This window comes from Gorilla gorilla, chromosome 2 (assembly GCF_029281585.2).
Source record: "Gorilla gorilla gorilla isolate KB3781 chromosome 2, NHGRI_mGorGor1-v2.1_pri, whole genome shotgun sequence".
NCBI classification, from domain to species: Eukaryota; Metazoa; Chordata; class Mammalia; order Primates; family Hominidae; genus Gorilla; species Gorilla gorilla.
In genome coordinates, this window is record NC_086017.1 from 23,709,074 (window position 1) to 23,719,623 (window position 10,550).

At 44.5% G+C, this 10,550-nt stretch overlaps 1 long non-coding RNA gene across 1 annotated transcript; it reads left to right on the top strand.

Annotated features, from left to right (window-relative positions):
- The first annotated feature begins 1,575 nt into the window (after positions 1-1,575).
- On the top strand, positions 1,576-4,790 carry LOC129532283 (uncharacterized). The gene is made up of 3 exons (XR_008677959.2): positions 1,576-1,700; positions 4,378-4,431; positions 4,660-4,790. It is a non-coding gene; the product is annotated as an uncharacterized lncRNA (long non-coding RNA).
- Positions 4,791-10,550: the final 5,760 nt, after the last annotated feature.

The following is a 10,550-nucleotide window of genomic DNA, read 5'->3' on the forward strand; positions in this document are numbered from 1 at the left end:
TTATCATTTTAATAAAGACAATATAATACTTTTTTTCCAAAAAATTATTCATATCCATTTTATGGGGTTCTCTTGAGCACTGAATGACATGACCAGGAAAGCACCTGGCACACTGTGGCAAGCACAAGTCCAAGATGGCCCCGAGATTTCTTTCCAGTGATGTACATGCCCTGTACATGCTGGTCCTTCTACCTGGAATGTTCTTTCCTTCTCCCTTTAGCAAATTTCTACTCATCCTTCAGGACCTAGTTCAACGTGAAGAAGTTCCTGACACCTACACCCAGCCAATCAGACCCTCTCTCTGGAGACTTAACGGGGACAGCAGAAAGGGTTAGCGTGCATTCACATAGCAGCAGTGTCCAAGGGTAACTGTTCAGAGGTCTTTGGCACCAAGACTACCTGGCACAGCCCAACTCTTGCTTTATTAAACCTTGTCTTCAGGCTTCCTGTATTCCACCACCTCCCCGGTATCCTTCCAACAAATTGTTTTTATTTAAAGTGGCCAAGTCAGTTTCTGCAGCTTGCAACTTAAGTACCCAACTGTTGCCCTGTCTCCCCAACATTGAGTTCCAGGCCCTCAGAAGTTTGTGGAATGAATTGAAGTCATGCGGAGGGTCATTGTAACAGGCCATCCTTCCTGCGACCCAACCTCCTGAAGGATGGAGCAGGAGACAGATACCTGTGCTGCCTCTGTGAGATGTCTGGAGCTGGAGGGCAAGGCACACACGGACAGTTCTTGCTTGCCAAGGAGCTCTGCCCATCTTAGGGAGGGGAAACGGCTCCAGAGGCTAGACCACGTGCTCAACGCCACACAGCCAGCGGAAAAAGCAGAGGGCCAGGCGTTTTTGCAAACATGCTGGTTTAATCCTCTGTGTGCGCCTCCATACACAGGGTCCTGACCTCGCTGTCCGCTCACTCGGGTGTCCCTTGCGTCCAAACTCCGCCTTACACACAAAGGGCGCTCAACAAGTGCTCACTGGCCCCTAATCCTCCCGCCGGGCCCGGGAGAGCAGAATTAGCAACAGCTGCATTTTGCAGATGGGGAGACTCAGATGTGCGAGGGCTACCCCAGGGCATCCAGGTGTGATGTGGGGGTCCCGAGGCGCGTCGCCAAGTCAAGATATCCCGGAGCTCAGTTCGTTCCTCTCAGCCTGCGCGGTGCCCACGATGATGGAAGACTTTGCAAGACCCCTCCTGGGTCGTTTCGAACCGAGCTGCCCTAGAGCTGTCGGGTAGGTGAGGGGGAGACAGGTGCACGAGCTGACCTTGTAGGTGACCGAAGAAGGGGAGGGAAGCAGGCCCGATGGAGCCGACCTGTACCTGACGCAACCCGCTGTGGGCCGAAATGGGAGCTAAGCCAGATGGAACAAACGACCCCCAACCCGAGCCCGGCGGGACGAACAGGACATCCCGCGTTGTTCCACCTGCCAAAGAGGGCGAGAGCGCGGGCCGACCGGAGCAGAGCGAGAGGGCGGGGCCAAGCGGAGCGGATGGGGCCGAGTGGACGAGCCGAGGGAGTGCGGCGCAGCCGAAAGTAGCCGAGTGAAGCCGAACAGAGACGAGGCGCGGGTCGGGTGGAGCCAAGCGGAAATGAGTGGAGCCGAGCGGGGCAGGGTAGAGCCGAGCGGAGCCGGGTGGAGCCGAGCGGAGCCGAGCGAGTGAGAAGCCGGAGACCGAGAGGGCCGGGCCGACTTGAAGAGGTGGGGATTGCCGAGGGCTGGTCTGTCGGCTCTGGAAATCCTGTCATACTGTCACTTTTGGATTCCGCCGTTTCCGTCCCAGCGGAAAACTAGGGCTCCTGGATTCCCCTGGCCCGAGTTGTAACCACCGACGAGAATCTTTTTCACTGGCGGCCTCGGCGTCGGCATTTTATAAAACGAGAGCGGGGAGGGCGGCCGAAGACGAGTGTGCGGAGCCTTAGGCCCCCCGCTCGGGTCCGCTTTTCGTATATTCGGGTAGGATCGGATGTGGTGTCTTCCGTTGAAGTCCCTCGGCTCCAGTTCACCTGGGAGCGGGTGGGGGTTCTGGGGAATGTCACTTTAAAGACTTTGCTTTTGGGGAACGGTCCTGGCGCCTCCTGTGTAGATGCTGTCACTTGAGGTCTAGAAAGGGTCAGTGCGTGACGCAGCGGACGCCGGGGAAGCCTGGTCTGGATCCCGAAGTCCAGCTCGTTTACCTGCAACAGGCTGCAGGTCCCTGCAGCCTGGCTGTGAAGGAATTATACACGGGGGGCTGCGCCTCTGCCCTTACCAGGGCAACCTCACTGAGCCCCACTGTTTATATCTGTAAGATGAGGAAAGCGATGCCTTCCTCTCAGGCTGCTGTGCAGCTGGATGGGGTGGGGGCTCTGTATTTTGACAGTGTTATCATGTAGTCATATATGGAAAAAATGTCCTTTTATTTTAAAATAAAAACATTTAGGTACCAGGCACTGTTCTAGGCAGTGGGGATATAGACGTGAACAAATCAACCAGTAATGCCTGCATACATTCTAGTAGGAGCTGCTGATCCAGTGGTTTGGCACAAGACTTCAGGCAGTGAACATGGGCATGAAGCACTGAGCCCTTAGGTATCTGATCCGTTGTCACCCACCGTGCCTGTGTGCTTACTGCTGAATTGCTCTAAAACACAGATCTGATCATGTGGCTTAGTTGCCAGCGCCTGTGAGATAAAGACCGTCAGGAGCGGGCCCTAGCCTACTTTTCCAGTTGCATCTCCCCATCCCGTCTGTAAATTTTCAGGAACACCTGGCCACTCACTCTTCCCAGTACATTCCTCTGCTGTGTATTTTCTAAGTGCTGAGCTCAATGTCAGACACGAGATGGCGCCAGAACTGTACTGAAGGCTTTCTCTAATGGCCGCGGAGTACTCCCCTACCTGTTAACTGGCTTGGTTATTGGAACCTTTAGAAAGCCCCTTAGCGTTTGTTTTATAGACAGCCCATATATTTTTTAGTATAAATCTCAATGAATTTTATGTATTGAATAAATTTTCTAGATATTAAAAAGAAGGGGAATATTATGAAACTTACTGCCCCAAGGGTTTCGGTACCATCATCTACTCCTCAGAGAGCAAGCCAGGCCGTTTTACTCAGAAGCTCATTAAGATTCCTAATTCACTCACAATCTCTTCCTACAGTGTTGTTGCCAGGATGCTTTAGGGAACTTGGCCAAGGTAGGGGAAATTCCCTTCTCTTGGTTGGGCTCTGATTTTTTAAACCAAGAATGATTTTTGTAAACCAAAAATTTGGGGAAATTTTCCCCAAAGTCCCATTTTCTCCCCAAGCTAGTATTAGGTAAAAATCAGATATTACCTGCCCTGGTTTCTCAGCAAAATTTATTTGAAATGTGTGAGATTGCAGGCACCTCCCCATCTGAGGAGGGGCCACGAAATGGAATTTCATCCAAAATTAAAACAGATGTGACCTGGTCTCTGCTGGCATCCTTTACAGATGAGTTTCCTACAAAGACAATCTATTGGGGTGGGGAAAAATCTTAGAACGATAGAATTAGTTAGTATTTCACCTCACTTTTTAAAATTTGTATTTGTGGCCGTGTAATGTAGTGTACACCATGAGTCAGTTGTATACATCAAACCTGTGTTTTTCCATGACGAAAAGATTGCTAGAGGACAAATGCCAAGAGCTTTGTTGGTTTTCCCAGGATCTTCTAGCCAAAGGGGAATCACTGGAACCTGAAGGGACCTCTCTAAGAATGTCTTCTGTAGGTTTTGTCTTTTCACATCTCAGCCTCAGTTTCTTCATCTATAAAATGGTACTCACAATGCCTTCTTCATGGAGTTGTGAGAACACAGTGAGATCTTGTGTGTAAAAAGGCTTTGAAAGCTGTGATGCCGGGACAGGATAAACAGGGCTCCTGTTAGACCACACAGCATCTTTGGGCACTGTGGAAATGGCACCCCTTTCTCCTGGTGGATTCAAACCCATGACAGGGTACATGACTTGGTGAGTTGAGCCTTACCGGATTTCAGTCCCACTTGCCCATTTGACCAGGCACCCTAAGGCAAAGTCTGCACAGGGTTGTGACAACCCTGTGGATCAAGTCCAAGTTCATACAGAGGAGCCTACCCTGACTGCCTCTCCCCTTCCCACACCCTGTGTTTCTACCAAACTGAAGCCATCAGTGTTTTGAAAGCAAAAGATCATTTCACCCCTCTGTGCCCTTGCATGCACCTTCCCTTACTCTAGGTGCTCTTGGTGAACTCCCATTCAGTCGTTAAGACCCCACTTAAGCAAGTCTTCGAGTCTATCTCATTTGATAACTTCTCCTTTTATGTCCCTCCTCTTCTTCCATCTGAGTACACTCCTCTATCCTAGCCATGATGCAATTATCTTTTCTGTTCTGCTTCTTCTGCTAGTTTTGGACAAAGATGAAGAAACGAATCTAGAGACTGGCTGACCTTGGATCTCAGGTAAGTCCATCTTCAGCATGTGAGCTTGTTAACACAGCAGTTTCTTGTGAAGAGCGGTCACTCTGGGAAGAAATTGCCAGACTGTGGAGCTGCTCAAGGCCAGACAGCATGATTTATTCACCTCTTGGTGCCTGGCTTGCACCATGCCCAGGGCCTGACTGTTGGGTGCTGGTAAGTAACTGTGGACTGATTTACTGACTGTGTCTCATAATTGCCTTCCTGCCCTAGCTGTGAACCAAAGCCGTGGAGATGAAGGAACTCTGGGAGTGAGTGAGGGAAGAGCAGTTGGTATACAGACAGGGTGTTCCAGCTGCAAGAGGAGGGGAATGCAGGAATTGTCTTTTAAATTTGTTATCTGCACCTGAACTACACATATTCTTTATCCTTGTGAAAAATAAAAATAATTGCAGATTAGGCTGAAATCCAGCCTTCACAGAGGTATCTGCTGTTCTAAGTGGGTCAATGTCTGCATGTGGTTTATATGTCTATTAGTGTACGTGCTAGCTGCAGTGCCAGAAAAGCTTCCAAATCTCAGTTGCTTAACACAAAAAAGTTTATCTCTTGCTCAACACACAGTGTGATGTGGTCAGGAGGTGACTCTGGGCAGCTGTTCCAGAAGGTGTCTCAGGGTCTAGGCTCAAAGTAATGCTCATCCCTTGCTTCTAACCTGTGGCAGGAAGATTGAGTGGGACATTTTAGGGGCTCAGCTAGAGGTAGCATATACTGAGTGTTGCATATTCCAACAGCCAGGACTCAGTCACACTGTCTTAAAGTAACTGCAAAGGAGACTGGGAAATGTAGTATTCTTATGTGGGGAAGATTTGTGAGCATCAAGCAGATCTTGCCACAATAGTCATGCCTATCAATAGGTTATATATTGTATTACATGATGGCATGAGTAGGCAGTAGAATAAAAGTGGTTGAATTTTGGATATACATTATTTTGGCTGTAGAGTAGTCAGGGCTTACTGATGGATATACATAGGGGATAAGGGATAAAAGAAACCAAATCTGATTCCTGAGTTTTGGCATGTGCAACATGGGGTTTTGTAACACCGGATTCTTGACAGAGAGGAAAAGAGACTTGGAGCAGGAAAAGTATTATTGGCGTTTTTTTTTGTTTTGTTTTGTTTTGTTTTGTTTTTGTGGGAGGAGTTCTATTTTTCCATTGTTAAGTTTGAATTGCCTATTAGATATTCATGTGGAGAGGTCTGCAAGCCACAGGAGAAGACAGGGAAGTAGATCTACATTTGGGAGGCATAGGCATGTGGACGATATTGAATGCCAGGAAGAGGGTGCAGATAGAGAAGCATGGAGAGCCTTTCTGTGAGTCCTGGGGCACATCAATATCTAGAGATGGAGCAGAGGAGAAGTCTATGACAGAGACAGAAAAGAACATCCAGTTAGGTAGATGGAAAACGAGGTAAATGTAATGACATGGATATCTGAGAAGAGATGATTTCAAGAAGAAAGGTGGGGCCACCTTGCATTGAAGACCACTAAGAAAGTGAGCAGGAGAGTGACTAAGAGGGAACCATTAGATTTGGCACCATGAATGTTACTTGAGGCTCTCAGTGGAACCAGTGTCCTGTCCTTCAGATGCAGGAAACAGAAGCCAGTTGGATGCATTCTGGGAGAATAGGAGTTGAGGAAATGGAGGCAACAACCATAGATAGATACTTTTTATGACTAAAGAGAATGAGATGAAAGGATACCCACCCAGGGTATTAACACTGGTGGGCTCTGAGATATGGGATCAGGCTCATTCAGGAAAGTCTGTATATTGTTCTCATTTGTGGCCACTGAACTCTGTTTTGCTACCATGCAAATCAGCTGTGAATTGGAGATATATTTTTTTAAAGTATAGAACTAAGACTCTTGGACTGCTGAGGGGCACTGTGTGTGTGTGTGTGTGTCTAGGCATGCTCTCAACACTTGGAGAGGCAGTTCATGACCCTGTCTTAGATTTTACTTCTGGCTCGTGCAGAGCTTCCTGGATAGCCTCAGGTGAGAACCTAGGGCCTTGTCATGTCTTTCCTAGCATACTTATAGTCCTGAGTATGCATGCTATTCCTATGCATGCTTAAAGCCCCCCATGGACACTTTGTCCCCTGGATTTTACTTTTTAAAAGCTTTTTTGGTTAGCTTGTTATTTGATCCACTCTTATCACTACCTCAGGCAGCTGCAGTATTAAACACTTGCCATTGATGATTTTTGATGAATGCCTGTGGAGAAAAGGCCTTTCACACTGCAGGAAATCTGAGTGAGGTAAAATAAAGAGAAGACCTTTGAGTGGCGCTTTCTTAGGAAGCTCCAGACAGATTAAATAAGGACAGTTCTCTAGGATTGGGGTGTTGGATGTGTTTCAACCTGTTCTTCCTCTCCAGTAGCTGCTAGGTTGCAGATTTTAACTGTGATTACTGATTTTTGATTTTCAAAGGTGCTGTGCAGGTGGGATAAAGTGAGTAAGAATAGAGCAATTTATATGCCAAAAGAAATGCTGTCCTTACCAATATTCAGTCATTTTCTTGAATAAATGCTCTCTGGATTATTATAAGATTTTGGTTAATTTCTAGAGTTCTGAAAGACTTGATTTCAATAATTATTGCCTGTGTTCCCATTGCTTTTATGGAGTAGGGGAGTTTTGGAGGTCCTTATTCTGCCATTCCCTTCTGACATCACTCTAGCTGCTATTTCTAGTAACTCTGTTTCCTGTCCAGTCCTCTTTGTGCTTACTCTCTGTTCTATATACTTTCTCTTTCATCTTTTCATCTTCCTTCTGATTATTTTATTGGCTTTCTGCATAATGCAAGATCATATTTGAAATTACTCAAATGTTATCTTCCCTGAATCGTTTATTTCTGCACCAGTTGTCTTACAATGAGTACTTTTTCGGCTAGGGAAGAGGTCATTTGCAATTGAGCTCTCAATAGTTCTAGAAGGTGAGACATGAAACATACAATAGGACAATTCTGAACAAGGGTATTCCTAAGTTGATTGAAAGAATATTCACAAGAAAAAGCTCTTTGTAAAATTTATTTCAAAATGAGGGGAGGGAGACTTGAAGCCAGATACATTCATCTTCAATAAAGCATTGACTGTGGAGAAAGGAAATGAATATAGTAAAATTGGAAGCCAGTTTTTATCTGAGCTCAAAGCTAATTCCTCCAAGGAAAGCAGCATCTCATAGTTATTTGAGGGCATTTGAAGTGTAATTTTGATACAGTTGAGAGAAACTGTGCTAGCAAGAAATATTATAAACATAAAAATGTGGGAAATCATTAGTTCAACCTATGCATGTGTAAAATTTTTTTAATATAATAATGTGGGACAACTTTCAGTTATAACAAACTTCATAAGACATCAAGAGGTTCATAGTGTAGAGGTTCCTATAAGTGTAATAAATGTAGGAAGGCCTTCACTAGAAAATTCCACTTCATTGTGCATAGAGAAGTCATACTGGAGAGAATTTCTATGATTTTAATTAAAGTAAAAAGCTACAGTACCAGGGGTTAAAATTCTTTAGCCACCCAAAATTTGTAGAAATGATAATCCTGATCAATATAACAAATATGGCAAAGCTTTCTTCAGTGGATAATACTTTATTGTATATCAGAAGAATCACACAGGAGGGGAAATTAGATTCCTATAGCTGCCAAAACAGATAAGCACAAATTGGGTGGCTTAAAACAACAGAAGTTTATTCTCTCACAGCTTAAGAGGCCAGAAGTCAGAAATAAAGGGATTTGGGAAGTTTGTTCCTTCTGGAGGCTCTCAAGAAGAAACTGTTCTATGCCCTTCTCCTAGATTCTGCTGGTTGCCAGTAATTTTTGGCATTGCTTGATGTGTAGCTATATCACTCCAGTCTCCATCCTCACATGGCTTTCTTCTCTGTGTGTGTCTCTGTCTCTTCTACTCTTCTTGTAAGGAAACCAGTCATCATATTTAAGGCATATCCTAATTTCAGTATGACTTTATCTTCAATAAGTACATCTGCAAAGACCCCATTCCAAATAAGGTTACATTCCAAGATTCTGGGTGGATGTGAATTTTGAGGGGGAGGTGGACACTATTCAACCCACTACAAACCCCATGAATGTAGTAAATGTGAGAAACCTTGTACCTGTAGCTCAGTTTCTGTACAACAATAGTAAGAAGTCCTTTGAATGCTAGCAATGTGGGCAGTTCTTTAACTATAAATCATCCTTCATTAGTATTGGAGAATTCATACTGGAGAGAATACAGTATAAACTGTAATTAGTGTGGAAATACTTTTCAAAATAACTTCTCTTTATGTAAAAACTCCTAATACTCCTAAATCTCATTAATATAGTCAATGTATTAAATTCTTTAGATACCTCATTAACCACAGAGAATGCACATTGAAGAGAAACCTCATGATTATGTCACAGAGCCTTTAGCTATAAAGACCTCATTTAGAGAGCAAATAATTTACACGGAGAAAACATGATCAATTTATTACATTCATCAGAATGTATAAGAGTTCATTAATTACTTGGCATGTAAAAACTCATGCACGTGGATAAACAACATGTGAGAACTCATACAGGTGAAAAGCCAGTTTGGGAAAATCACCTGGAAAAGAAACTTTGTAAATCACTAAATTCATCCTGAGTACATACTGAATTATTCTATTAATTTGGAAAATTTGGAATTCATGTAAACATATTCTAATAAATTGATATTATCAGATACCAAACTAAAAAGAAAAACTTATAAGCTTTAAGATTCTTCAGTATAGTGTTTATAATTTTTTGCATAATTTAAATTAATTCAGGTAACAGAATAAAAATTCAAATACACTGGAAAGGAATAGGAATATGATAGGGTATGATTCAGAGTCCCTACTCTCATAGTACCTTACTTTTATTTTTTAAACCAACAAGTTAGAAGGGAAACCTATTTATGAGGGTCATGTACCATATTTTATCAAATCAAACTTGTAATGAATTGTGAGATATGCCATTATTTTGTGTACCACTAAGACTTAAAAAACCTCCTAGACTATGGTATTTCATTGATTATAAGATGCATCATGATTCAGAGGTGTTGAAATGTGGGGGTATAAGTGAACCCTACAATGGAGTCTCTAAGCCATATGATAATTCAGTAATATTTCATTAGGTAGAGGGAAAAATGCATTGGATTTGAGCCCAAATTAACAAAATCTAATCTTTTCCTCTCTACCAAAAATCTTGTGCTGAAATAGTAATTGCACTTATTTCTGTAATATTTTGCTTTCTTTTCAGCAATCTTTTTTGGTATTTCAGCATCTGTATAGATGGTATACTAAGATTGATCACATTTGGTTGTTGAGGGGCCAGGATGGCTGATTGGAAGTAGCTGCAGTCTGTGGCACTCACAGAGAGGAATGAAAGGAGCAAGTGAATTCAGCACCTTCAATTGAGATATTCGGGGCTGACTAAGCAAATAGCTTGACCCACAGAGAATGAAAAGAAGCAGGGTGGGGTGATGACCCACTTGGGAGCAGCACCAAGCCAAGGGAACCCCCACCCCCAGCCAAGGGAAGTGGTGAGTCAATGCGTGACCCTTCCCCAGAAATTACACTCATCCCATGGATCTCTGCAAGCTGTGGATCAGGAGATCCCCTCATGAGCCCACAATACCAGGGTCTTGGGCTCGATACATGGCCTGTGTGGAGTCTTGGCAGAGTGGCCACTCAGGCACACACAGACACCCAGGAGTTTTGCATACTCCAGCCCCAGGATCTGTGGCAAGGCAGAAGATTCATCTGTGCATGTCCCTAGGAAGGGGGCTGAGTCTGGGGAGCCAAGTGGCATCATTCTGCAGGTCCCATTTCCATGGCATCTCACAGGTTGAGACCCAATGGCTTGGAATTCCAGCCAGCTGGCAGGAGTAGGCTGGAGTCTGCCTGAGTCTGGACCAAGTTCCCAGGAGTAGGGGTGGCTGCCATCTCTGTGGTTTGGTAGACTCAGTTGTTTCAGCCTGCCAGCTTTGAAAAATACAGGTGGTCTGAACAAGGAGGGGATCCCCACAGGACAGCACAGCTGCCTTGCCAGATCTTGGCCAGACTGCTTTTTTAAGCAGGACCCTGAACCATTTCTTCTCACTGGGT